Below are 27,454 nucleotides of genomic sequence, written 5' to 3'. Positions count from 1 at the left end.
TACTAGGATGTGTTGCCTTTAATCAATTTGTTTATTTTTATATTTAATATTCTAAATTCCCTATAGCCCTGAGGAAGAGGAAGTAAAGAAGAAGAATTCTAAATGGCTTTTTTATAATATTTTAATTGTTACTTTTATTGTCTACCACTCAGAGTCATTTTGTGTCAGATGGGTGCCCATATAAATTTTATACATAAATAAAATAAAATAAACCAGTAGAAAGCAAATTAATAGAACTTACTATGTTGGATGAGTCATGCTGGGCTGATAGATAGAAAGATCCTTCAGCCTTCTGAAACCTGATGTCCTCCAGATGTCTAGGAATTACAACTTCCCAAATTCCGAGTCATGTGTGGGCTAGGGAATTTAGAAATTTACATTCATTGATGCACCTTGTTTGTACATTTTACAATATTAATTTACAAAGTAATTTGTAAGAGCTTCCGTTTTAAAGCAACTTCTCAGAGGGTCTTTGGCTGTTCCATGGGAAAACTTGCAAACAGAATAACTTAAGATAATAACTTGAACATAGTTGTACATGAGATAAATTCCTGTAAATATACATATATATTGCTGTAAAGGTTTATACTGGTGGTATTATCAATGTTCCAGAAAGTAGATAAGAAATTATATTGCATATAAAGTTACATGTAGTCCTAAACTTATTACCATTTATTTAGCAACTGTTCAAAGTTGCAAGGCCACTGAAAAAAAGGAACTGACAACTGGTCCTCCCACTTACAACCATTGTAGTGTCCCATGTCCCAAAATTTGGGCACTTGGAACCAGCATGTATTTACAATGGTTGGAGTCACCTGATTGATGTTTGCAAACTTCCCAGCCAGCTTCCAATAAGCAAAGTCAACAGGAGAAGTTGGATTCACTTAACAATGATGATGATTTGTTTAACAATCATGGCAAAAAAAGGTTGAAAAATTAGGTGTGACTCACTTAATGATCTCATTGCTTAGTGATAGAAGTTCCAGTTCAAATTATGGTCATAAGTCAGAGGTGACTTGTTATTTAAGTGAACGCTTTCAATTCTGAGTAACATTCTTGGAGATGAAGTCCACCCATCTTAAAGTTACTGAGTTGGAAAAACACTGCTTTAATCCTGATTGCCATCTCTCAATATAAGTGTGTGGTTCCATTTTATAACCAATGCAATATACTGTATGTCTAGCATTTCTTCTTTCAATCTTTCTACTAGTTTACTAGACACTTTTTCACTTCTCGGTCATGGTGCTAAGTTGATGTTGGTTGTTGTTATAATTGGCATGCATGGGGAGCTATAATATATATTTTGATTCTTATTATTTAGAACATAGAACATAGAATAAAAGAGTTGGAAGGGACCTTGAAGGTCTTCTAGTCCAACTCCCTGCTCAAGCAGGAGATCCTATAATATTCCAGACAAGTGGCTGTCCAGTCTGCTCTTAAAAGCCTCCAGTGATGAAGCACCCACAACTTCTGAAGGCAAGCCATTCCACTGGTTAATTATTCTCTCTGTTACGAAATTTATCCTTAGTTCTGGGTTGCTTCTCTCCTTGATTAATTTCCATCCCTTATTTCTTGTCTTGCCTTCTGGTGCTTTGGAAAATAGATTAACCCCCTTATCTTTGTGGCAGCCCCTCAAATATTGGAACACTGCTATCATGTCACCCCTGGTCCTTCTTTTCACTAGTTTAGACATATCCAATTCCTGCAACATTCTTCATATGTTTTAGCCTCCAGCCCCCTAATCATCCTTGTTGCTCTTCCCTGCACTCTTTAACAGTTATATAATAATTAAATAATATTTTATAATTTATAAAACATATTATATTTTATAAATAATTGTATATATAAATTGTATTTATACAACATTTTAATATTTAATATTCCTTACTAAGGAAGATGTGTGATAATGCTCTATAGTTCAGTACACAAATACTTTCTAACTGCAACTTCTCTCCACTCCTGTATTTTCACTGTATCACAAGGAAAGATATAAGAAAAATGTATACCTGGGCCTTTTTGAGATTAGAAAGTATAGACAGCCAAGGAAGTTTCAGAAAGATGTACATCAGAAACCTTGCCAGTTGTATTGCTTGTAACAATGAACAACTGTCTCTAACAGTAAAGCCAGCTCAGAAACATTACGGAGAAATTTGGAAATCCTCAAGCAGCCTGATAATAAGGTTGAAAAATCCTTTGAAAAATTGCAAGACAGGTTTTTGTGCAACATTAATTAAAGCCACAAATACTGGTTTCTCAGACAAGCTCTTTGAAGGTCTGCCCTCTTGATACTGCTTTTAAGAGGTGCAGTTTAGTTCAGTTGCTTTTAGTGCCATTCAGATCAGTAAATCCTATAATTTGTTTCCTTCCTCCACCGTGATTACCTCTATACATATTATATATTGGCTGCTTTTCCTATTATCTTCTATGCTTTATCTCTGTGCATTTTCTCTGCTGTGATAGATGCAACCTATTTTTAAGCTGACTACCTTTTTAAACCTGCAGGATAGAGCAAATAATAAATAGGCTGATCCAAACTGGTGATGTAGATATGGGCAACATTTAAGCAAAAACCAGACCCCAAGATCTCATTTAAATGTGAGCTTTAAAAGACGTTTTGAAGGCAATCTGCAACTTAATTCAAGTGATGGGGATTCTTTCTGGAAAATCTCAACAACATAGCATAGCTAATTCAGTCTGTAAATGCAATTTGTCTTTTTTGTATCTGGATTGTGCTTTCCATTAAAAATTTTGCAACAAAATATCTGATATCTTGGTTTCTTGGAAAGGCTCAGACAGGATGGCTTTTAAGGCAATCTCCTTATTCAAACCGCTTCTGTTTCCTACAAGAAGAATAAATGTCTAAAGAGGTAGTTTAGATAAAACTTAGTTCAATTTTAATGCTTCAATATTTTTTTTGTACAGCCTACAATGAGTCCAGCTGAACCAGGCCAACCACACTCTAATCCACTTTTTTTTTCAACCTTGGCAACTTTAAGGTGTGTGAATTTCATCTCCCAGAATGCCTGACCCAGCATGCTGCCTGGGGAATTATGGGCATACATGTTCACACAGCTTAAAGTAGCCAAGGATAAAAAAAAAACTGTTCTAGTCCAATGTTCTGCAACATGACTGGCCAACAATGCATTGAGAAAGCCCTCAAATATGGACAGAAGGATATCAAATTTAAAGCATCCATATTATCAATCTGGAAATAGCAAGCAGGCATCAAGACTGGAATCCACTTATTAGCCAGACTTTCATTAGGATATTTACCTATCTTTGCTTTCTTTTAGTGTGTGTGTGTGTGCATGCGCACTTGTACATAAGTAGGCAACTTTCCTTGGTTGCATACTTGTGAAGTGTGCGTGCTTTGAAATAAAAAGCTGACCTTCAGCCTTCCACCAATTTTTATTTTTAAATAATAGATCAGGAACTAGGCAATATTGTAGCTTCCTATTTAACTTTTTAAAAAATAAGGAATATTTTTAAAACTCAATTAGGACAGGCATCCTGATGAGCACCAAAAGAATTCCCTAGAGGTTCATAGGTACCTCAGGGTGCCATGTTACCTGTTCCTGAGCATTAACATATTTCTTCTTATTCCAACTCTGTTCTTCCAAATTGAGAGATGGTTCCATGATTCTTTTAATCATATCACTTTCAGAAAGTTCCTTGCATAGGATTGTTTGAACATGAGAGCACTTTTCAGATCTACAAAAGCTAATGAACTCTTGGTTTGTTCACCACACTTGAAACCGCATGTCACAGCTGGGATTTCACAGCAGCAGAGCAGGATTCAATGAAATGTATCTTCCATATGCCCTTTCTAATTCCAGAGGGATGGTCAATCACTGGGATGGAAGAAGTGAGAACAACAAGAACAACAACAAAACTTTGTTTCAAACCAAAAGGACAGAAGGCTAGTAGAAGAGCTTTGCCAATTCATCACACTGGTCCTTTTGAAAAGAGTATTTACTGCAAGTAAATTGCAATCACTGACAAAACTACCTTGCTGAAAGCAGTCCTTTCAATTCTTTGTGACAGTAGAGTTCCAGTAACAACAGAGAATGCTGTGAACCTATTCAACAGCTTACAGGACTGGCAAATTTGTCTGCCAAAAGTTGGAACAGCTATGAAAATACAGTCCTCAGCTTTAAAAACCAAAAAAAAAAAAAAAACTACAATAGGCATCTGCTAAATTTTCAACAGAGCCACAGGTCCTTGTTCTTTTAGATGGAATATTGTTTAGAAAGATGTATTGTTGACAGGAGAATGTTAGAATTCCCATAATTTTCAGGCTAAAATGTATTGCAGAAACATTGGAGATCCTGCTGAAGAACTCTGAATGAAGATAGTCTAAATCAGGGGTGTCAAACTCAATTTCATTGAGGGCCGCATCAGCATTGTGTTTGCTCTTGGGGGGCAGGGTGGGTTGGCAAAAGTGGGTGCAGCCTACTGGGTGGGCATGGTTGGAGTGGGTGTGGCCTACTGGATGGGCATGGCCAGCTCTACATCATTCATGTCAAGGGTGCCTGTGGGGGCCTGGGCAGGAGTTGGACAGATCTGAGGTTCTCTGGCAGAAGGGGGTGGGACAGGGGAAAGCACCAAGGCATGGTGCATTTCTTCATTCCTCACAAAGGGTGACACCTCCCCAGCATACACCCAGGGGGTGGGGCCGACACAGCAGGGGCTAGTTCCTTGCTGTTTCTAGATGGCCTTGTGGAGCTAAGACTGAATGCGTTTCAGCATAGATGGCCACCACAAAATTGTACTTTGGCTCCCAGCCGGCCAGGGCCAAGGCAGCGGGGGCCATTCCCTCACTGTTTCCAGGATGGCTTCGCAGGCCACATGAAACCATTTCGTGGGCCGCATCCGGCCCCCGGGCCTTGTGTTTGACATGTCTGGTCTAAATTAAGAATTGTATGATGAGAGAAATAACAGGATAACTTCAGCCTCCAAAATACAAAGTTTGGGAATTCTCTTCTTTGACGGTACAATCATCTCTCCTACTCCTTGAGACTAAAGTAGAACCTGAAGCCTAAACATCTATGAAGATTGTTAGTCATCCAGATCACGGTTGTCCCAAAGATGCTTTTTCAAAAGACAACTTGACTTCCTTTGTTTTACCTTGAAGATGTTTTCCTTCTCATCCAAGAAGCTTCTTCAGTTCCTTAGAACAAGGTTGCATTCCAATATTGGCTCAAATCTTTCTGGACAATTTCTCTAAGATTTATTTGTTATAAAGTAGGCTTCAGGTTGTCCCCAAAAGTGAAATCCTGTTATTTCACTTTCTTTGTTTTACCTTTGTTTTACCAGAAGCGAAGAAGCTTCTTGGATAAAAAGCAAAACATATTTAAGGTAAACAAAGAAAAAGCATTTTGGGGACAACCTGAAGCCTACTTTATAACAAATAAATCTTAGAGAAATTGTCCAGAAAGATTTGAGCCAATATTGGAATGCAACCTTGTAAAATCTGGAATGTAGATTTTCTTTCACTTTCTTATTCCACAATTTTTGATTATTTGCCTAGGGGTAGAATACAAATAATTGATAAGGATCAGATGGACTGATATATATTTGTGCCCAGAAGGCAGTTTTTGACTCCCAGCAACTGTCTGGACATGTCCTTTCAATTTTCAAGTTACACATCTAGAAAGAGAAGTACTTTAAGGTACAAAAAATAATTAAAATTGGCTAGAAATTGTAGAAAACTCTGTTTGGTGCCAACTACTGGATTTCTATAGCCCTAAATAGCTTTTTTTTTTTTTTTTTTTTTGCTTTTTTTTTTGTCCCTTTAGGTCATTGTTGACTTCTGACAACTGCTTGGACAAGCCTTGAAGTTTTCTTGACAAGATTTTCTGACAAATAGTTTCTGAAAAGAAAGTGGGTATTTATGGTGTGATAGTTAAAGTAAATATTGATTTTAATAATCATTTTATTAGACGTACCATATTAAGAGTTTGGAACATACATACGTACATATAAACTTTATTATTTTTAAAAAATTACAGTCTTTAGTGCTTAGTAAACAACATGTTGTCTGGGTTCAAATATTTAACATTAACTTCTTCAATATAAATCTGCTCAATACTACACAATCCCTGCTTCTCCTTTCTTCTCCATATTTTTTCCATTTTCCCTTCATTACACCATTACAATTTTTGGTACTGTTAATGTATACAGTGTTAGATCTAAACATCTTCATCATATTTTACTAATATCATACAAATAATAATAATATCAATTCATAAATCAATAATGTCAATTCCTTAATTAATATCCTATTTTTCGTGCTCTTGTTAAAGTTTGATTTCCCATCAGTATTTGAAATGTCTTTAACAGTTATGATTTTCTCAATATTAATTACATTTATATAGCTGAAAGTTTTATTAAAATCAATCCTCCTCTTATCTTCATATTTCCCATATCAAAAAAGAGGAAAAAATGGTATCTTAATACTAAATCATATCTTGCATTATAAAGGTCTAATTATATCTAAGGGTCTTCTATTCTTTTAACCCAAGAAGCTTTTTTTTTAAGAAAAAAAATGGTGGTGAATTCAGACTGATGGATGTATGGTAAAATAGTATCTTTCAATTCTGGAGACCCCATCCTCAAATATAGAGAAGAATTAGAAGGTCACACTTGTCATTGGTTTACATATCAACAAAAGAAGGAACTATTTAAACTTTTTCAAAAAAAAAAAAAGGCTATGGTTTTGAGTTTGCTAAAAATGAATTGGAAATCCTACTATGTGGTAGTGATGATCATATAATTGCAAAGGTTTATAAAATGTTATTAAAATTGAATTTTGAGAATGAACAGGTAAAATACTGTATAATCCAGTGGGCAAGGAATTTTGGGTATAATGTGATGCTTGAACAATGGGAGAATATGTGGATAAAAGTCTTAAAATTCACATTAAATTATAACCTAAAAGAAAAATTTTACAAAATGATGTATCTCTGGTATTTAACACAGATAAGTTATTATTTCAATTGAATGTTGGAAATATAAATGTAAAGAAGAGACTTTTTATCATTTATGGTGGACATGTGATATGGCAAAGAAATATTAGAGTAGGATTCATACATTAATGCAGAAAATTCTTAAACTCAACATAAAGATTAAGCCAGAAACTTTCCTTCTGGGTCTAATGGAAAGAGAACTGGGAGGAAAAATTGGAACTCTGGTTTTATATATAGTGACGGCAACAAGATTGCACTATGCACAAAAGTGCAAGGATGCCTCGATGCCCACCATGGACGAATGGTTAAAAAAACTGATAGAATTAGCAGAGATGCCCAAATTGACTGCTAATAAAAGAAAAGAACATAAATACTTTTGTTTCTATTTGGAAACCACTTCTGGACTTTGTGCTTGAGGTGGAAAAAATGATACTATGATTTTAGGTTTTACCGATTAGACTGATTTACTGATACAGAAATAGCTAGTGCATACTACTATATTAATGTAAAAAGTTGAGATTTGATTTTAATGTCTGATTTTACTGCAACAGAGAGAGTCGAAAGTCAATGCCTTTTGTTTCTTCCCTTTCTTCATACTTTTTTGTTTTCCCTTTCTCTACTGTTGTCCCTTACTATTTGCCTTTGTATTTTCACATTTTATGTTATAAATGAATAAAACTAATAAACAAAAAAATATGAAGAGAAGGTGACTGGCTCAGGGTTACCCAGTTTCCCAGTTTCTACCCTGGTGCCTTAACCATTACATCAAACTGGCTCTCTCCAAATAGCTTAGCCCTGAGGAAAAAAACATAAATCAAGAACTAAACATGTTTTGTGGACTCTCTGAGCTTTATTAATGGCTGCTTTAATGTGTCTTGTACATTTAATTAATGCAATCAATCCCATTCAAAGTGCAGGATTTTATAAAAAAGGAAAATCCCAATATACTCCCTGGAAAAGTGATGGATAATGGACAGCAGGTGGGATGTTTAACCAGTAAGTAGCACACCAGCAGGAACACGTGTCTTGCAGTGACCTAACAAGTCCTTTCTTTTGGAGCAACAAAAAATGCAGTCAATTAATCAATCTATAAGATTAAACAAAAATGATTCTTGGTCCCAAACTTTATTCAGAACTTAACAGAAAAAGTATGTTTTAATACATTTGGTATGTTATATTTACGTAAGGGAAAGATCTGTCTCCCCTCTGTGAACCATAAAATAATTATCTGCAGTAAGGATTTACTAATAACAATAGAAACATTGTTGGAAATAAAAGAAGGAGTAAGAGGCATAAAAGGTTCCAGAACTCTCTCCTGAAAAGTAAGCTTGAATCTTGAAGTAAATTTGTAGCAGTTTGGATTGGAAACTTGGTTCTCTGTTCTGTGAATTTACCTCTTTTTGTAAGCCTTCAGCTGGTTTTCTCTCACTTTTCTTTCCTTCTCAGATTTGTTTCCCTCCCTATTTTTTCCTTTATTTCTTAAAATAATCATCCTTTTCCCCATCTCCTTCTTTTCTTCCTTTTTTCATTTCTGTTAGAAAGATAGATCAGAATGTTTGTCTGTCTACATGCATACAAATGGTTAATGTTTGTGACCAAAAATATAAATAGAGAGACAGAGAGAAAAGGGGGAGAGATCAATTAATTTGTTAAATGAGGTATCTTATTTTACAAGCAATTAACTTTAGTTATCAGTGAGTAATTCAATTAGTGTATCATTTTTGTCCTAGACTTGCCCTTATATTAGCAATCCCAGATTGATCAAATGAAAACTGGGGCCATTTATGATAGACACAGCATCCCAGAGTCATGTGATGCTATTTGTGAACTTCACAGTTGACTTCTGACAAGCACTTTCAATGGATAAATGGGCAGAAAGTTGCTAGTCATGGACATGTAACATCACATTTAACAGCTTGCAGAGATTTATTTAACTACAACCGAAACTGATATCATAAGTCAGCATGATTACATGATATTCCACTTAATGTCTATGCCGCTTAGTTGCCAGTCCCTACTGTGATTGGTAAGTGAGGCCTACCTTTAAAGTTCTTGCAAGATGAAAGTAATGTGAATGTGTGCAGAAGAATATATATAATAAAATCCTATTCATTCTCGTGTAATGAATAGTTTGAGAGAACATGCACTGAGAGAAGGAGACTAAAAAGATAGACTGAAAGTAAAATGTTATAGGAATGGCACACTCCAACTTCCTTTAATTAAACAGTGCCATCAACCAGGACTCCAGAGGTGTGCTTTCTCTCATGTGGAACCTGCCCTCTGGATAAGGTTACCCCTGAGATAAGAGCTGTGGTGGCTCGGCGGTTAGAATGCAGTATTGCAGGCTAATTCTGACAACTGCCAGCAGTTTGATCCTGACTGGTTCAAGGTTGACTCAGCCTTCTATCCTTCCGAGGTCAGTAAAATGAGAATCCAGATTGGTGGGGGCAATATGCTAACTCTGTAAACTGTTTAGAGAAGGACGTAAGAGCATTATGAAGTGGTATATAAGTCTAAATGCTCTTGCTATTAGAGTGGCTTCTACCTAATGGGAATTTGGAGTATCTTAAAGACCTGGGTCTTCTCCTAGACTCTAGGTAAGAATGATTGGAGTCCCTTATGGATGTGTTGGTTGTTGAAACATGTTTGCCATCTATTGTTGTTATATGCACTTTTTATTACTTTAACTTATTGTTTTGTTTTTATGGTTTGAATCACCTAAAGTTGGGTGGCCCTTAATTTGAATTAATAGATAGATAGATAGATAGATAGATAGATAGATAGATAGATAGATAGGTAGGTAGGTAGGTAGGTAGGTAGGTAGGCAGGCAGGCAGGCAGGCAGGCAGGCAGGCAGGCAGGCAGACACTTTACAAGATGATCACATAGGAATTATCTGGGATCAAAACTGAATTCTCAGAAGACTCAGATATCCAGATCCTCATACATTCCTGCAGCTACATACCTTTTTGCATACTTTTATAGATCTGAATCTCATCTACATGTATGACTACAAAGCCATTCCCAGTCTCCAAGCTGAGTGCAAGGGGGGAAAATGTTAATTTATCTGCTTTCCAGGGAACAGATTTTCAACTTTACTATTTATCCATTCTTTATGCCTTCTGAAGCTGATATGGTGTGCACACTGCAGCCCTGATGAAATGCTTCACCAGAAAAAAAACATAAATTCCATTGTGAGACAATTCTAGCCATTTGCTTTAAACTCTGCAAACCTGTTAAGAAAAATGAGAGCAACTTCTGTATTATATGATTTAATTCACCATCATAAATCACTAGAAATAATGTTTTTTAAAAAGGCTATCTTGTTAACGGCAATGGTCAGATGCTAATAGGTAGGCTCATTAGCTTTAAAAATATCAGCCTGCTTGTGCTATCATTTCTTCCAATAACAGAATAATGACACCCATTAACAAGAAGGAACCAACCTGTTACTTTTTTTAAAAAAGAAAAAAACCTGGCTTAATAAATAGATGCACTCTAAAATGCTGGTAAGCACATATATAAAAGAGAAAGCTAAGGAGATTTGTTTTAGAGGAAAATAAAATATAATTTCTGCTACATATGCTAAGACCTGCTAAGGGACCCTTGAACCTGGTGTTTCTGAGATAGAATGACATGTTTCTCATAACAATAATGTGGAAGAGTTTTATCATTGCCTCCTTCCAGGATAAGTAGACAAGATAGAAAACACGACCAAATCAATTAATTCTAGTCTACTTTATTGTAGAATCTTGCAGTCTGATAGCACAAATCTCCTGCCATTTCCTTTACATCTGGGAAACTAGTTAGGATTCCTTCTGAGCCTCTTCATCCAGTTCACTATGCAGCCGCAGGCTATGTACTCTTTTATCTTTGCAGTATAGCGATGCAGATGCTTAATGCCTTGGAACTCCTGACCAGAAATGGTCTGTACTCTGGCAGTTTGAGTTCAGTTCTGTGAGATGGAGTGAGCTCCCATCGCTTGATCCTTAGTTCCTGCCCACCCAGCAGTTCAAACAATGCAATATTGTAAGTAGATAAATGGGTACCAGTTTGGTGGGGAAAACCTAGTTGCATTCATGTGTGCAGAGAAAGAAAGCTGGTGTGGGACCTCACTGGACACAAGGCATCAGAATACAAGACAAGGCAAGGTGAGATATCAATGGAGGAGCCTGGAAGAGCCAGCCAGTATAAAGCTAGTTTACCCCCATAGTGCACCAAGGATAGGTGCGTAAGTGCTGAACAGAGTGAAACAGTATTCTAGGCTGTCAGAATTGCATTGTGTGTCTACCTTGTAAAGATTTCTCTGACATTGTATGCCATACACTAAATAAATAAATGTGAAGGTCTCCTAGGCAGCCTTTCTTTTCTTAAGGCAGTGGTTCTCAACCTTTTTAATGCCGCAACCCCCAACCGGTCGTAAGTCGAGGACTACTCAACTGGTGCAGCACCGTTTGCAGAATGGGACTTTTGGCAGGCTCAGCAGGGCAGAGACAGCCTGGACAATTCCTATTGGCTTTTGAAAGCCAATCGAATTAGACTCTATTCAAGAGAGTCTATTCTGTTGGCTTTCAAAAGCCAATAGAATAAAAGGGAGTAGCACAGCTAAGGAAAAGGGGGGAAAATGGTGGACTGCATTGCTTGGCGACCCCCGTGAAATGGTCATTCGACCCTAAATGGGGTCCCAACCCACAGGTTTAGAACCACTGTCTTAAGGCCTTTTCACGTACCATTACACCATTTAAAGAGCCATTGTCCCAAAAGACAGTTCAGTTCAGAGTCTACAATTACAGAAATATACCACCAACTGCAAGATTAGCACATTTACTGTGACATCTCTGCCAAGCTGAGTGGCAGCCTAGCCAACTTGCCTGATCAAAAATGCTAAGTAGAGTTGGCCCTAGTTCATAATTGGACAGGATACTCTCTGGTAAGTTCAGGACTATAGGGAAGATTGGGAAGCTAATAGAAGAATCCAGTGGCAAACTCTGGCAGTATCGTGCTAAGAAAACTGATAAATATATATCTATATATCACCAGGAGGTAAGTTCTTCTCAAACCTGGCTTTATTTATGAATTCTGTAACTTATCTCTGCAATTATAAACTGATCAAATGGATCAAGATTTCTCAGCCTTGGCAAATTTAAGATGTCTGAACTTAAACTCCCAGAGTTCCCCAGTCACAATATTGGTCGAGGAATTCTGGGAAATGAAATTCAGATACCTTAAAGTTGCTGAGGTTGAAAAATACTGGTATATACTGTTCAATGGTGTTATTAATTTGGCCTTTGCAATCAGAAAGCCAGCCAACCTTAATGGAGACCACATTGAAGTGAAGTAAACCCAGATAATCAAGGGGCTTTTCTATTTAGCAAAGAAGTACTAATTAAAACTAAGTAATACATGAGATTAACTCATGAACACTCTGTCTTAAATCAAGCCAACATGGTCATATACTGTAAATGAATAAAAAAGCCAACCAACCAAAGGGGTGTTTCCTAGTTTGAGCACGTTCCAGATGTATGGATTTTAACTCTCTATATTACCAAGTGGGTTATTAGTGTTGAAGGTGGTTCATTTATCTGGAAGATGCAAGACTTGAGCTAGAATGGAGCTGTCATATTTGAACCAAAAAATCTGGATTATTACTAGTTGGCAGCAAAGACTATTTAGTAGTAGTCTAAATGTTTGAAGGTTAGATATCATATGCCTAATAAAGTTGAGGTATGTCTTCTCAAATCCTACTAATTATTACAGTGCACTGACTTACTTATTTCCTTGTAGCGAGATGGAGAGAAAACATGGAAAGAAAGAAAGAAAGAAAGAAAGAAAGAAAGAAAGAAAGAAAGAAAGAAAGAAAGAAAGAAAGAAAGAAAGAAAGAAAGAATTTTTTTTCTAGGCTCTAGAATCTCATGTTTCATATGCAAGCAGTGGTTACTTCCCATAATTAGAGAAGTCATTATTAATTTCAGCTCAAAATGTAAGCTACCTTCTAGTACAAAATAAAATCTCTTGAGTCAAGGCATATGAGACATTCTTCCAAACTATTTTTTTACTAATATATACTCATCATTTCCAGTTTTATCCTTTATTTACAATGAAAATGTATCCTGTTTCTTTATGACAAAGAAGCACAAGGAACTATCTGTCTAGCACTGCCTAGCATTTAATAAGACAGTGGTGATTGAAAAGCAAACGCGTGTTAAAAGAATTAACCAAATAAACATGAATAAACCAATGGACCAAATACCAACCTGGAACTACTGAAGGCCTTTCAAATTACAAAATGTAAATTTCCATTTTAAAAATAAAAATAGCAACTTCTGTCTTTGCCTTTAAAAATTGTTATTTCCATAGGAAACAAACATAGCACAAACATTACGATAGAATCTCACATTCTAACTAAGTAATGCAAATTTTCTATGCCTTAAAAGATCATACAATTTGGTTCAGAAACAATGTTGCATATTACTCCAGTAGACTATTAATGACAATTAATCATCCATTATGGTATCTACCTTCTTAAAGCCATCTTAGTCTATCCTAAGATTGAATCAGTTCCACCCTGCCAAGAAGAAGTACTTCTTGCTCAAATTGTAGTTATTTATTGAATTCAGAATTCTATAAACACATTAAGAGAAGACTGTAGAAAACCTTTAGACTTTAGAAATACACATATGAAAAAATGTGTTTTCTAAAATAATTTTTAAAGCAACTTTCTATCTTCAAGATCTCATTTTTCATCAATGGCCAGCCAAGGAGATGTGACCTTCAGTTAGAGAAGAAGACCCACACATTTGTCTAGTCAGAAAGGCAAGAATGTAGTGAATATAATTGCTTTTAATAGATGGGACAAAGGTGTGGAGAACAGTAAACCAATTGCCCTTCTCCATGGGATTAGTGTGGGTGGTTTATCACTGGTGGTTTTTAAGAAGACACTGGACAGTCACTTGTCTGAAATGGTACAGGGTCTCCTGCATGAGCAAGGGATTGGACTAGAAGACTTCCAAGGTCTCTTCCAGCTCTATTCTGATTGAATGTCATAAAACAGCAGGCAAGAAGTGAAGTGTGACTGGGTATACATTTGACACTATCTCTTCTGCCTGCTCAGAAACCATCAAATACTTCTCATGAATGCCATTCCAATGCAATAACAAAGGTTAGCTGCTAGTCATGTTCACCTCAGTCTCTGGAGAGTTTCTACTTCATGCCTGTCTCAGAGAAGCTGACAGGTGCCTCTATAAATTATGAATGAAATACGTTTTTAGTTCATATCTTTTGGGGTTCATTGCCATTCTGTGTGAAATGAAAGACTACTGTACAGTGTGCCAAACACAACATGGTTTCAGCAAGCTGACTATCAGCAAAATATTTCTATCATTTCTGAGTTTATGATTGAGGCATCCCTCACCATTTTAGAAGAATTGTAAGGTTGTATTTGACTTGGTTTAAGAAACCAAATATTGAATTATTTGTTCTCAATATGGAAATAATTTATTTGGAATTATGGAATATGTAAATATGGAAACAATGTATTTATAATTTATAGATACTTTTCAGCTATTTATTGGTTAATAAGCACACTTATTAATAGTGTAATAATCCTATATATTAACAGTATACTTACCATTGGGGCTTTTTAAATGGTTTTAGTGGTCTAAATGTATACACAAATATAGACGTAGATATAGATACTGTATATAAAATAAATACCTAGTCAGATCTTGGCCGGTCTGAAGAAGATCCTGAAACTCCACAGTTTCTTCATCCACAGAAACAAATAATGCAATCAGGTGAAGTAATAATTTCTTTCTGTCTAATGGAATATTTTGACCAGCTTTAAGTTCCACAATTTATGAAACTTGAGATACTCAACTTTCAGCAAGATGTGATAGCATTTGTTTATTTGTTTGTTAAATTTATATTCCACCTTTTGTCCAGAAACTCAAGTGGGGATCTCTCTTCATTTTTGTCACCACAATTTGTGAGGCAAATTAGACTGTTAGAGAATGTCTGTCCCAAAATTACCAACTAGATTTTCATTGTTGAAGATAGATGTGAATTCAGTAGCAGCTGCAGCAAACTGCAAAATTGCCCAAATTATGATATGTACAAGGTGATGTCACCAGGCAAATGATAATCTTACAGGCAGGAGTCCCAATGTCTGACTCATTACACATGTCATGACATAGTTTGTGATGATATCTTCATGCATGTTTTGAGATTTGCCCTTTATCCCTCTTCCCCCAGATATACATGTTTGAATCTCTTCAAGAACTTGAAGAACTTGTGGTTGTAGGTCAACTTGATATGGAATCAGGATAGATTTTAAAGTTACAAGAAAACAAATTTCAATTTACTATCAGGAAAAAATTTCTAAGAGTAGCATATCAGGAAGTGGAGGATGGGTCTCCCTTTTATTAGTTATATTTCAGCAGAAGTTCAAGAGTCATCTATTGGAGATACTTTAATTTAGGTTCCTATAGTAGGAAGGAAGGAAGTTAGTAAGTTTATTATTATAGCCACAGGTTATAAGATATAATATGCCATAAAATACAATAAAATAACAGTAAAATATTGTAAAAAGAGTAATAAAGAGTATTAGATGTAAAAAGGTTACAGCAAAATAAAGCTAAGACTACACTAAGAACTTAAGTATTTCTTTCTAAGTTTAAATGAGACCAGAGCAAAAGTAGCAACTTGGTTGATGATAGTTGGAAAACACATTTGCAAGAAAATAGTGCAATTTTTCAAGACTGAAGTCCCTAAAGTCAACCACCACCAGTAATTCGGCCCTAATCTAATGGTACATAGGGCAATGGAAGACATAGTGATTAATATCCTCCACTTGACCTCCACTTCCTATAGTAGGAAGTGGTAGATTTGATGGCCAAAGTCTCCCTTCTAAATCTATGGGGTTTTTTTAAAGCATGAATTTAGCATGAGTAGAACATAGTATCCAATTACATGATGTATAAAAATTTACATATATCTCAATCTATATCAGTTCACCAAAGCACACCAAGTCAGAGAATAGACAATGCTAGAACTACAGGTAGTTCTGTACCCATGACCAAAATTGGGATCAGAATTTCCATCATATATTGTTGTGCTGTAGGTCCAGTTAGACTCAATTTTACAACAGTTTTTACAGCAGTTGTTAAGTAAATTCGGCTTCCCTTATGGGTGTTTTTTTGCCAGAAAAGATCGCAAATTGTGATCACATGACCATTGGATGCGGCAACTAGTAAATGCAACCTTGTTGCCAAGTCCCTGAATTGTGAACACATGAACTGTGGTGCAATGGTTGTAAGTGGGTGTACAGGTCATAACTCACTTTTTGCAAGGACACTGTAATATTGAAGTGTCATTACATGAACAGTCATAGGTTACAGAATTACCTGCATTAGAATTCTATTATTATAGGGTATCATAATCTAATAGTTTCTCTCTGCCTCTTCTTCTCCTACCTGAATTAGCCCATCTAATATTTTCTTCTTGCTTCTTGCATATTTTGTGAAAGGAAGCCAAGAGGTGTTGCTTCTCAGTTGCTGGTCCAGACTTGTAGAACAGCCTGTTCCCTTCTCTCTAACATTTCTTAAGCCACTGAAGATAGAACTTTTCCAAAGAGCCCTAGGCTGAATAGTGTACAATCACCATTTCTATTTTTCTTCATTTTCAGTTACTTGCGTTGACTTAATTGTTAGGATTATCTAAATTTTTGTGATATTTTCATTACCACTGTATGGGTTTTTTGTATGTTTGTAATTTGGATTAGTCATTCATTGCTTTCATTCATTTATATTTACCACAGAGTTTTAACTATTGAGGATGTTTGCATAGATTATTTTGTATGTTTCTGTGAGTTTTTATTGATTTGGTGATATCCAAGTAGGATGGATGGATGGATGGATGGATTGATGGATAGAAATATAAACAATTAGGCAGCAGTAAATGTCGGTTGATGGTTAGAGATCACTCAAGGATGTGACTTTGTTCTGAGAATCTCTTCTGAGGATCTATCTGGTAAAAAGTTCACATCTTTTCGGAAAAATTATGCTATGCCTCTTGTATATAGGCATAATATCAATTTGTAACACTCCCTGTGTTATTGACTTCAAGTCAAGGACTTCATATGGAGATGATTTATGTTGGAGGCTATAATGCAATTGCGAATTTTATTTACCTTTCTTTTACAAGGATTATATTCTTTTGGATGACTAAAACTGAATTAAACATAAGAAAGGAATGAAGGCACAGTGGGAGGAGTGTCGTACAATAGGGATCTGGTGAAGTACTTGGATAGAAGCCACATTTTCTGCTGTTTTTTTCTCCTGAATTTTGGGAAGAAATCTTGGGGGAGGGTTTTAGTTCTGCTATATTAACTTCTGCTAAATAGACAAGGTATTATCACCAAAAGGTTAACTTGGCTTCCCTTCAATTCTTCCAGACAAATCTCACTCAGAGCAGTTTACAGGTTGCTTTTTAATGTTCACTAGGAAACTAAGGATGGATCATGTCAGGCAGCTTGCAGGAAGTCATTCCTCCAATTAGAAGACAGAAGACAGGTTGTCAAGGAAATGTCTTGTTTTTGATTGTGATTCTCTGCAACTTCAGGACCTGAAATTTATGACAATCTATGGTGCATTTCCATAGCTCTGCAACAAATAGTATAAAAACTTCAAGGTGTCAAAACAAAGAAAGGAGTTGTTTTCTTTTGCATGATAGTCTTCTTTAAACACTGCTGAAGACGTTACCTAGCCTGGCAATGAAATGTTCGGAAGCCAACCATCAAGCTCAGAGAATGAACCTTTACACACACACCCATCAGTCTTCTTTATATTAAATTTATTTTAGGGCTCATATCTGCAGGTTTGTTATACAACAGTTCTATCTCCTGGTTGATGTATCCACGATCCACCAACCAAATAAGCAGGAAATGGTCCCTCTAAAAATGCAGCATCAGAAGCATAGAACAGTCTATAAAATGCTTTCACCTTCTCAGCCACAATTTCAGTCCAGGAACTGAAATTTTCTTTCCAGTTCAAATTCTGAAGAAAAGCACTGAGGAGTGAGCAGAGCGGGGGAGTGTCAAAGTATATCAGTCAGATATGTCTCTTTTTTCTTTCCTTTTCAACATTTTTCTTTCTTCTTTCACTGAAGCAGATTCTGCCACTGTTTTCCTGTGGTGACAGTGATCTCCTCTATAACCTAACAAACAAAACAATGGTTGAAGTCTCCTTCTCCCTTAATACTTAACCTTGAAACAGAAAAACACATAGCATTGAAGATGTCAACCAAAGTATTTTGCACCTGGCAGCCCTGCCCTTCGCTGATGGAAGCAAGAAACATTGGAATATATTAAATGCCAATCTAATTGGCAAGGGCCTTCTTTGAATTTATTTTATTCTGCTTCTTCCCCATCCTTCTTCTTAGGGGTGATAAAATTAAAATTGCAACCCAAGGTATATACTTTTGTATGTACATATAAGGTATGTACTTAAAGCTCTTCATGTATCAGAGATACTCAAGACTAAATATGCATAGTTATTATTATTATGGCATTGTTACAATATCCACAATGATCAGGCTCCTAATTCCATTTGCAGGATATAATACAAATAATTAGCAGATGAGCAGGGACTAACCATAAGTATTTATAGAATGATGTCTCCCTCCCTTATCACAATTGCCAGAATTCAGATTGGTATTTAACTGTTAGAGCAACTGCAGAATTTCCACATCTTTTCCTCTAGTCAGTCCTTCATCCCTACAATCTCCTACTGAATTCATGATAATCAACACTCTTGTTTAATTAACGTTCTCACTCAGCATGTGTGCAACGTAAACCCCATAACTTTGAAAAGCTTCAGAGCAAAACAATTGTCCATGAGTAACAATACCTTATCAAATGTCCAATTTCATGAGCAGGATCAGCAGTCCAAGATGAACGTGTTTAAAATTGGACTTTATTGCCATTTTCCAATGAAATATAATCATAACTTCCCAAATAAACCCCAAATAATATGCAGCCACATTGTCTTATTCTTTCCCTTATTTTTTCCTTTAAATAATTTTTATTAAGAATTATGAATGAAAAGAATAAAAGCACATATAGAGTGCAAAAATGCAAACAACAAAATATGAAAAGGAAAAAAGTGAGAAAAAGAAGAAAGACATGAAATAGCAACTTCGCCCTTTATCCTTGCAAGTAAAGACAATTTAACAACTTTTAACAACTGTTAAAAAATCAATAAAATATATTATTAAAAAAACAACTTTTCACCATGTCTAAATAAAACAAAATCTCTTCTCACTTTATAGTCTCATCTCTTAAGTTAAAAAAAAAAATCCAAATGCTTCATCAATCATTTTTTGTCAGCAAAAATCCAGGAAGGAAAAGAAAATATTACTTTTTTTTCTTTTTACCCTGATCGAATAAGTTAACTTTGCAGTGTTTGTTTCCTTATATCTTCCTGGACTTTTTTTTTTTTTTTTTTTTTTGGTTCTTAAAAAAAAACTCTACTCCAACAATTAAGACATAAAATTGCCTGCAAGTGGAGCTCAATTTCTGGACATTTCTGTGTAGTTTACTTGTCAACAATTTGAGAATTGCATTCTTACAGGACTTTTGGATTGGTTTTTTGGCCTTCCTTCAACATGCTAATGAAGATCTGCTAATACTGCCACCTGCTGCAGAAATTAATAACTATAATAAAACAATAATTCATTGGTCCTCACACTGTGCTAAGATTTGGCTGCTGTTTTTTTCCCTTTCTTGAATCCATCATTCATTCTGCTCTCCTTCTATTTTCCTTGGAATGTAACCAAGGAGACTAGCCAATAACAACCAGCCAGAAGAAGCTCACTTTGTTCCAGGGCATCGTTTTGTTTGGCGAAAACTGAGGATACCTTGAATAAACGATCGGTAGTAGGTTAGGATTGGCTTTAGCTATTCTGCAAAATAATTCCATTTTAAATGAAGTAAATATTAAAACAATGCCTGAGTTACCAAGCTTTACTCAAAGGAAGCCAATTCCATTAGCACCAAGAAATTCTTTATTACTCAGATAAGTGAGAATTTGGAAGGTTCACTTTTTATCTATCTGAGAATGCTAATCCTAGCTAATCACTTTGGCAATAACCAGCACCCTGAACCTTGCCAGAGTGAGTCAAAACCTTCTTTGTTCTACAAATTAATCTTATGTGAAATGTGGGTGTACTTTTCACCACATCACTTTCAAAGATAAAATTAAACCTATGCACCCAGATGTAATACTGTCATAGTTAATTTTTTCCAACCAGTTGTTGGTAGCATCTTATTTCCTGAAGTGACACTGTGATAAATGATAGTAACCTTTGTCATTTTTAATAAAAAAATAGTGCCTTTGTAGGATGGAAGGTGGATTTTAAAGTTTTGATTAAAGCTTTCTTTAAAAAAAATAAATACAGGAGTTAAGAGATGTTTCAAACTAAAGTTTATTAAGGATGTAAGTAGGGACTATTGCAAGGGATTTACATGTAGCAAGATCAGTCATGGAGTTAATTTAGAAAATAATAATGATAACAACAACAACAATAACAACAATAAAGTTGGAAGGGACCTTGGGTCTTCTAGTCCAACCCCCTGCTCAGGTAGGAAACCTTAGTTCTAGGTTGCTTCTTTCTTTGGTTAGTTTCCATCCGTTGCTTCTTGTCTTGCCTTCTGGCACTTTGGAGAATAGCTTGACTTTCTCTTCCTTGTGGCAGCCCTTGAGATATTGGAACACTGCTATCATGTCACCCTTCATCCTTCTCTTCATTAGACTAGACATATTCAATTCCAGCAACCGTTCCTTATATGTTTTTGCCTCCAGTCTTTGTTGCTCTTCTCTGTGCTCTTTTTAGAGTCTCGACATCTTTTTTACATCATGGTGAACAAAACTGGATGTAGTATTCCAAGTGTGGCCTTATCAAGGCATTGTAAAGTGATATTAACACTTCACATGATCTTGATTCTATCCCTCTGTTAGTGCAGCCTAGCACTGTGTTGGCTTTTTTGGCAGTTGCAGCACACTGCTGGTTCACATTTAAGTGATTGTCCGAGATACCTCTCACAGTTACTACTATTGAGCAAGGTACCACCTATAATATACCTGTGCATTTAGTTTTTCTTGCCTAAATGTAGAATCTTACTTTTTTCACCTTTGAATTGCATTTTGTTAGATAGCACTCAATGTTCAAGTCTGCCAAGATACTTCTGTATCTTAAGCCTTAGGCAAGCTAAAATGACAACCAAACATATAAATTGCCTTAGCCCAAAAGTGTTTGGTTGTCATTTTTAAGGCTCCCGTGGCAAAAAAAGGGTCACACATTAAAAAATCTCAAAATGATAAGATCCTAGTAACTTAAGAATCTGTTCCCATAAGAATGAATAAAACAATCAGTGAAGTTGGTAATGAGATAGATCTTTATTCTGAGATGGAAAGAGTTAGCAGAACTGTTTTGAGTGATATTTGAGATTTGAAAACATGTGGCTTATTATTCCAATTTTATTTGCTTGATAGCTGCTGATCTGCTTAGAAGGTGTGTGTGTATATACAGACACACACACATCTGGAGAAAGAAGGGTATGTTAGAAATGTTCTAAAGACTGAAAGGATAGAGACTAAATGCAATTCCCAAGAAATGCAGTACACAAAAATGGGAGGAAGTGGAGCTTTGATTGCAAAAAAGAAAAAGAAAGAAAATACTGGCTTAATTTAAAATGGAAAGGGGTAGACCTTCAAATAGGCAGACCTCAATCTATTTAGGGCTTTATAATTCTAAATCTAAATTTACAGTCTTCCCTATAAAGAATTGAGAAGTAGCACACATCCTTCAGTATAGTTATCATATATGAACTTAAGTGTATCCTTGCAGAATTAGGCAAAAGTCCATCTTAGTACAAATATTTTTTCTTGCTTGCTCATAGTGGCCAACAGATGCTTCATAAGTAAGAGATGGAGATATATTCACAGGTTTGTTTTTGTTTTGCTTTTTACCATGAAACTGGTACATAGAAGTCTCCTGTGCCCAATCTGGAAGTAGTATTGAAGCTTTAAAAGTAGTAGCCCTGTATACCTGTCCTGCATGGATATATTAAGTATTTTTTCAAAAACATTCATAGTAGTGCCAATAGAAAGGAATATTTGTAGCTAAAGGTTGAACTATAGGTTCCTTCATGCTCTCTGATCTTGACTGTTTTCTTGCAGATGTTCCAATAACCAACTAAGTAACATCATTAATGCTAGAAGCATTGATGATGTTATTTAGTTGGGTAATGAAACATCTGCAAGGAAACTTTCAAGCTGAGAGAGCACCAAGGAGCCCACACTCCATGGTAGTGGCTTTCACCATTATGTCCCCTTCTCATGGAACAAAAAGAGAAAAGGAGGAAGAAAGGAAAACAAGAACTGATTGTCTCCCTAGGTTTCACCAAGGTTTTGAACAGAATTTTTATCAAGTTTTTTAATGTTTGTTTTATGGTTTGTTTTTCACTATACATGAACCAGAGTCTGATTATGTGAGATGGGATGCTATAGAAATGTAAGAAATAAACCAACCAACAAACAACAAATATTGGGGGGGTTAATTATCCATTGTACATCTCTCTTGAGTAATGATCTTGTGAGGTGGGCAGCATATAAATGTAATAAATACATGTTCAATGCAATACAAGAGTTGAACACTGTTCCATAGCAATACCTTCTGAATTAACCTGAGAGACATCTAAGTCCCAATTCAGCCAAATGGTCCAGAAAGATACATATGATAAATGGCATGCGAAATCCAGAGCATTTCAGGGTTATACATCCCATATCCAGTTTTCATTGCTAATTGAAGTTATGAAAATGTTTAGGTAGTAAAATGGCATTTTTATCTTTTTATCATATTTATAAATCTTGACATATTGTACTGTTTCAATATAGCAATGGTTCTATGCTATGATTAGAAACCATTAACATTCTATTGAAGTATTTAAAAGAGAGAAAAGAAAGAAAAAGTACCAATAGCATTTACACTTATACAGAGAATATAGAATATCAGAGTTGGAAGGGATCTTGGAGCTCTTCTAGTCCAACCCACAGTTCAGGCAGGAAACCCTATATCATTTCAGATAAATGGTTGTCCAATCTCGTCTTAAAAATCTCCAGTGTTGGAGTATTCACAACTTCTGGAGACAAGTTGTTCCACTGGTTATTTGTTCTAACTAATTGTTCTAATTGTTCTAACTTGTATACTGCCCCTTTACAGCACTCTCTGGGCAGTTTATAATGTCAGCCATTATTTGCATATTGTCCATAACAATCTAGGTCCTCATTTTACTGACTTCAAAAGGATGGAAAGCTGAATCAACCCTGAGCCCAATCAGGATCAAACTCCAGGCTATGGGCAGAGTTTGCCTGCAATAGTGCACTTAATTACAGGGACTATCCATATCGATTACAATTTAGGATGTGAATCAACTTGCACATTAATCTCAAAGTGCTCTGTTGTGGCTCTCATGCTCAATCTCAAAGCCACCCTGAAGGAATGTTCTGTGGGGATACCACTCTCAGTATTAAGAGAAAATCTTTCACTTAAGAAATTGCTGTAGAATTTATCTTTTTCTCAGAAGGAGCACTCACCTTCTCAAAGTCTTTGTCCTCATATTGGATGGAAATTTTCAGAAAGCCTTTTGTACTCAGCTTTATTTAAGGTACTGCCAGGAGTCATCTCTTCCTATTAGCAAAGTATTCATTCTTTTGGCTTCTTTTTACAGCAAAGGGGAAAGAAAAGTCCAACACTTTCCTATTGCAATTTCCTTGTTCTTCATTTTGACATCAAAAGAAGCTTGGCATTCCTACAAAGTAGACAAAAATGGCTCATAGTAGGCAAAGATTTTGTATCTAGTATAAGTGTAGTTCACCAAATAAATTTCCTATGTAACAGAACTGCCAATATCAAAGATCTCTTAATACTAGAATCTGCAAAAGTGAACTAAATTCACCTATTGGTCTGCAGACTAGGCAGGCTAAAATTTCTTATAACTGGGAATCCTTAATTTTATAGTCTTCAAAGAGCTGCTGCTATTCAGTTCTCTGAATTTCAAGACAAAGAAAGTCTATATATGTGATATATGAGTTTTTTCTTATAGATCTTTCTATGGGGCCACAAAAAACTTCTGATGTTGGTGTTCATATGCATTTCAGTTTCCCAGTACCTTTAAGAGTTGTGAATATGGCAAACACATGTAAGTATGCAAATGTAATGAAGTTCTACTTCATTTCAATCTCCCAAAATATCAGATGTTTCTCTATTTTGGGTGGGAACTTTAAAACCAGAAAACCACTATAAAGAAACGGAACAAATACAATAGGTAGAGTATTTTTTCTTCCTTTATGGGATTGTGCAAGGAATTTAGGGTGGAGGAAAGAGGGATTAGTTTTAGGCTTGGGGTTAGGTTTAGGTTTATGCTTAGGCTTAGATTTAGGCTTAAGTTTAGGCTTAGGGTAGTCAGGTAAACCATTTGTCACTCAACAATTAGATGATTCAACAACCTTGCATATGGTCAGCTAACTGTTTAGTACAGTGGTTCTCAACTTTTTTAATGCCGCAACCTCCAACCAGTTGTAAGTCGAGGACTACCCAACCAGTCGTAAGTCAAGGATTACCCAACCAGTCGTAAGTCGAGGACTTTCCCTGCCCGGGAGCGCTGCACATGCATGGTGCCACCCCCTGCGCTAGCTGGCAAGCAGCAGAGACAGAGCAGGCCAACCACCGGCTGGGCCACCAGCTGGCCCAGCCCAAGAGACGTAAGGCACCCTCCAGGCCCCACGCGCGCCAGCAACTCTCCCTGCGCCCGCCGGCCTCCCACCTCCCATCCCTGGCCCTCTTTTACTTACATTTTTAGTAGTTGCTCAGCAGGGAGGGATGGAAACTTCCAGACAGCTCGCCTTCGCTGCAGACAACTTGCAGCACCGTTTGCAGAATGGAACTTTTGGCAGGCTCAGCAGAGCAGAGGCAGCCTGAACAATTCCTATTGGCTTTTGAAAGCCAATAGAATTAGACTCTATTCAAGAGAGTCTGTTCTATTGGCTTTCAAAAGCCAATAGAATAAAAGGGAGTAGCACAGCTAAGGAAAAGGGAAAAAAATGGCAGACTGCGTTGTTTGGCGACCCGCGTGAAATGGTCGTTCGACCCCAAATAGGGTCGCGACCCACAGGTTGAGAACTGCTGGTTTAGTAGAAGGAAGAGAAAATAAGGTTATTTCACATACTACATCCATATATAGAGTCTTCTCTTTTAAATAGGAAGATTTTTTTGGTACTGTTTAAAGCAGGGGTCTTCAAACTTGGCCCTTTTATGACTTGTGGACTTCAACTCCGAGAATTCCTCAGCCAGGCATGCTGGCTAAGGAATTCTGGGAGTTGAAGTCCACAAGTCATAAAGGGACCAAGTTTGAAGACCCCTGGTTTAAAGTGTGTTTCTTCTATCCTTCATCTTCTCTTTCTCACTAACAATCAATCTGCCTGGTCTCCTGATCACTGTGTAGTCTAGCAGCCTTGATCTTGAAAGAAGGAAGGTCATTCATGGAACTTCTTTTAAAGAAGAAAGTTAAATGTTACACAGCATATATGACCTCTTCTCTCTGTTCAAATTCTGACCAGAATTCTCTTCCCCTTCTCTCAACATTGACTTTTCCTTCATCTCATTATTTACAAACAGGATAAAGTCCAAATGGAGTGAACACTCTGCACAATATTACTCCCAACTATTTCTTCTCATTGACCTGCATCAATTACATGTCGATTCATTTATGCAGTATTGAATTCAAAAATTCCTCCAGAAAGCAAGAACACATTAGAGAAATGCAGTTCAACAGATGAAAACTTGATTCCTTTAGGTTGCAACATTTTTACTCCACAGTGTTAAAGAAAATAAGACAGTTGTGATGATAACAGAAAGATAAATATAACTTTAATAAGTGGCAGATATGTACTAATTTTTTTTCATCTTTCATTTACCTCCTTTTTTTTTTTTTTTTTTTTTTTTTGCATATTCTCGAATGTATGTCCTCTCTACAATATTAATGTGAAAACCAGCTAAAAGTGATTAATCTTATGCTGTGGTTTTACCCAGGTTTTATGCTTGTTTGGGGATTGTATTTTGTGTTCTAACTTTAAAGTTCATTAATTGCCTTCTCTCCCTTCACTATCACAACCACTACCCTTTTTCTTGACACTGCAACTCTCTGTTTTAAATTCCTTATTACAGAATTTTCTAAAACGGAATTTAAGTTTTATGGAGCAAGACTGGCCCCTACTGGTCAAACATATGGTATTTGTGGCTGGGGTAAAAAGTCTTGAATGTGTAGATAATACTACTAATTCACATTCTAAACAAATAATTGCTATAACATTAGATAGTTAATACATGAGATATAAATAAAAATACATTTTTGAAGATGTTCAGAAAGCTGGGTTTCCAATCTAGCTAGTAATCTGATGTTTTCAGTATCTTTCATTTGGTGCTCAAAAAGAATGTTGATTATGTATTCTACTTCTCTTTGTTTTAGTTTTTGTTTTAAAATAATGTTTATTAAACAAAGATTTTACAAAGACTTGAAATACAGAAATAGGAAAGGATTGTAAAAGAAAAAAAATGAATAAGAAAAAGAAAGAAAAAGAAAGATATCTAAAGAAGCAACTTTAGATCTTCTTTACAGCCAACATAGCAATCATCTCCACTCCACTCTCCCATTTACATACCATTATATATCTTTTTCCCATAAACAAATATTTTAATTATAAATCACAAAAATAGCAGTTTATTTTTATCCATTTTAGCAAAATGTCTATTCCAGTCTTTTATAAAAGTAGTTGTAGTTCTCCTCTTAATCAAACAAGTCAGTTTAGTCATTTCTGCAAAGTCAGCCATCTTTGCTACGCATTCCTCCATTATCGTGTTTCTGTAGTTTTCCATCTTTGTGCATGTAGTAGCCTTGTTGCAGTTACCATATAAATGGCAGTTTTAAATAAATATTCATGAATCTTTTCTAGCTGAGTACCCATAAGTCCTAATGGGGAAAAAAGCACGTGTTTCATCTGAATGTTAATTTTTAAAGCTTTCTTCACCACCATATGTAACTGTATACAAAGCTTCCATGTATGAAAAAATGGCAATGAGCAACAAGGTAGATAACTCAACTATCATTTACAAGCAAATTATACATTCATACCATTTGAAGTCTGATTATAAAGTTCAGAATAATGCTTAATCATTAAGAGGAAGACTCAGGTCAGACTCCGTCAAAGTCTAAGAAAGCAAATATTTGTGACTTTTTCAGAATAACAGAGTTGGAAGGAACCTTGGAAGTCTTCTAGTCCAATGTCCTGCTCAGGCAGGAAACCTATATCATTTCAGACAAATGGTTGTCCAATCTCTTCTTTAAAATCTCCAGTGTGGGAGCACCCACAACTTCTG

The sequence above is a fragment of the Crotalus tigris genome, unplaced genomic scaffold, assembly GCF_016545835.1.
Source record: "Crotalus tigris isolate CLP2741 ecotype Arizona unplaced genomic scaffold, ASM1654583v1 scf7180000018559.1332295, whole genome shotgun sequence".
Taxonomy (NCBI): Eukaryota; Metazoa; Chordata; class Lepidosauria; order Squamata; family Viperidae; genus Crotalus; species Crotalus tigris.
This window is presented reverse-complemented; position numbering follows the sequence as displayed.